This window comes from Balaenoptera musculus, chromosome 14, assembly GCF_009873245.2.
Source record: "Balaenoptera musculus isolate JJ_BM4_2016_0621 chromosome 14, mBalMus1.pri.v3, whole genome shotgun sequence".
Taxonomy (NCBI): domain Eukaryota; kingdom Metazoa; phylum Chordata; class Mammalia; order Artiodactyla; family Balaenopteridae; genus Balaenoptera; species Balaenoptera musculus.
The window spans coordinates 49,053,203-49,056,236 of NC_045798.1; the positions used below are offsets into that span (position 1 = coordinate 49,053,203).

General features: G+C 32.3%; 1 non-coding gene across 1 annotated transcript; it reads left to right on the top strand.

Annotated features, from left to right (window-relative positions):
• The first annotated feature begins 2,704 nt into the window (after positions 1-2,704).
• LOC118880440 lies at positions 2,705-2,811 on the top strand. The gene has a single exon (XR_005016309.1). It is a non-coding gene; the product is annotated as a U6 spliceosomal RNA (small nuclear RNA).
• Positions 2,812-3,034: the final 223 nt, after the last annotated feature.

A 3,034-nucleotide genomic window follows, 5' to 3' on the forward strand; every position in this document is an offset into this window, starting at 1 on the left:
CTACAATCATATTGGGAGATTTTATTGCATCTCTTTCAATAGCTAATAGGACAACATAATGAGTCATCCCTCTTAATTCAACTTATACCCAAAACACAAAACTTGAAACTCTAGTGAGAAAAGTTTTCCCAAATGAAGAATGATTATTTGTGGTTTTTCTGGTCTCCAGACCTCCGTGATCAAAGACTGTATCCATTCTCCTCCCTTGGAACATACAGGACTTTATAACCTGAGATCTGACCTCCCATACTCATTATCTGACAGGATATCTGATACCCCCAGAGGAAATGTCCTCAAAGAATAAAATAACAATCTATTTGAAGAGAATTATTTGCAAAGAAAAAGAACACACTGCATAAAAGTCCTTCAGAAATAGAAGCATCAGAACAAAAAGAATCAAAGATTTTAAATTAATCTAATAAAGTATATTAAAATATAAACAAGATATTTTTAATGTGAAGTAGAGTAAGACAACATTAAAAGAACAAAAAATGATTTGAAAAATAAGATAGTTGACATAAAGAGCACAATGGTTATACAGATTTGAATTGATACAACTGAGGGAAAAAATTAGTAATTGGAAGACCCACTTGAGTAACTATCCAGAAGGAAGAATTAAAAGATAAAGAATAAGAAAACATTAAATGTTAAGCTATCTGGAAAGTAGAATTAAAGTAGAATAAAAAAATACAGATAATAGAACCTCAAGGAGACCATAATAGAAATTGAAAGAAGGAAATTTTTTTTTTTTTAAATAATAGAGAAATATTTCCTGGAATTAAAAAATAAATGAAAAAAGTCATATTGCAAGCATTCATAGATTGTTAAAAGTGAGAAATTAGTGGGGAAAAACACCTGGGAATTAAAGAATGTATCAAAGACAACAAGAAACTTCTAAAAGCTTCAGAAAGAAGGAGCAGATCAAGGAAATCATCAGATCAGCAACACATTTTTCAATAACATCACTGGAACACTGGAAGCAGTATGAAGATGGAACAATATTTTGAAGATATTGAAAGAAAAAAATTTGGGCGTAGATGCTTAGACCCAACCAAACTAATCCACGTATTACAGCATGATAAAAAAATATTCACATGAATTCAAAACCGTAGCTTTTTCCAGAAAAGACTTGCACTGAAAATTGTTTTGGATAATATTTTTAAATAGCATTTTATATTTTTTTTTAAAGATTTTTTTTTTGATGTGAACCATTTTTAAAGTCTTTATTGAATTTGTTACACTATTGCTTCTGTTTCATGTTTTGGTTTTTTGGCCAAGAGGCATGTGGGATCTTAGCTCCCTGACCAGAGATTGAACCCACATCCCCTGCATTGGAAGGCAAAGTCTTAATCACTGGACGGCCAGGGAAGTCCCTAAATAGCATTTTAAATAATAACATTTTTATTTTTCAATAAATCTATGAGATGCTATGAGAAATATGAAGAAGAAATTAAATATGTCAGTAAAGTTTATTTTTTTTAAAATCACAGTGAGCATAATAGAAAGAAAATATATACATTACCCCAGAATTAAAATCTAGATCACATCAAACTAAAAAGGAAAGAGGGAGGGTGTGGCAAAGGGATGAGAAAGTTAATAAGTATACCATCCTGTTTGAAACGAGAGATAAGAGTTAAAGACAATAAGTAAAAATAAGTTTTTAAATAGACACAGAAAACATGAAAAGAGAATAAACCAAAATATTAGAATTACATACAAATATACGAAGAATTAATCTGAATGTCAATTTTCTAAACTCACTATTCAAGACACATTTTCAGATTGGATTTAAAAAAAGAACAAAATCAAGATATATGTTGTTTACAAGAAAAAGATCTAAAGCATAAAGACATATGAACACCTGAAACTTTTTAGTAAGTGAAAACATTCTATCAGACAAATAGTAACCAAAACCGGTTTAGGTAAATAACTATTAGAAAAGTGTACTTAAAATCTACTACTGAGTACAAACAAGGTATAATCTGTCTTGGTATGTGCTACTATCTTGGTATGTCCTACTATCTTCCAGCTTTTTGCCTGGAAACATTTTTGACCTGTGACACAGAGAAGTGGAACCAAAACAGTGGCGAGCAGTCTTACTGAGAGGAGAAGAGAGAGCTCAGAGTTCTGGGAGGCAGAAGTAGCTGGAAATCTGCAAGGCATTGTAATGAAGAAGAGATATCCATGCAGAAAAATGGCTCCAGAAATCTTCAAGTCTGTTCAAAGAATAACCAAGACGGTGTAAACTGCATATTTCACAGAGCTCACACAGAGCTGGACACGCGTGCATTCCAATCAGTCAAAATAGAGACTCCTTGGAGAACACCCTAGGAATTCAAAAGAGACCCTTGAAGGGGCATGTATTAGTAAATGGCTGAAATCCAGAGAAAAGCACTATAAATGCACCGTAAGTCTGAAAAACAAGCTTTCAATGAAAAAATGGAAAATCTGAATAGCCCAATGTCTGCTTACAAAAATTGAATTTATAAGTAAAAAGACTTTCACAAGGAGATTCCATCCCAGGTGGCTTCAATAGTAAATTCTATGAAACGTTTCATAAGGAATAATACCATTCTTATACAAAATCTTTCAGAAAGTAGAGGAAAGGGGGACATGTGCCAACTAACCTAATGAGAAAGCATTGCACTGATACCAAAACCAGAAAGCTATATTACAAAAAAAAATTTTAAGGGAGAAAGTTATAGTGCCCACTTCGGTAACACATATGCTAAAATTGGAAAGATACACAGAAGATTAGCATAGACCCTGCCCAGGGATGACACACAAATTCATGAAGCGGTCCATATTTTTTCAACTCTACTTCAATAAAATTTTTTTAAAAATAAAAAAAGTTACAAGCCAGTTGCATTAATTTATATTTAAAGGACACTTCCCTGAAACGCTATTTTATAATTGTCTCTTTGTTAAATATCCAGATTTGATGTCCTCAGGGCAATGCACCATGTAAAATTATGGATGAGTGAAGGGCAGGTGAGAAAAGAAGAATCAATGGTTTTAGGAAATGATATATATG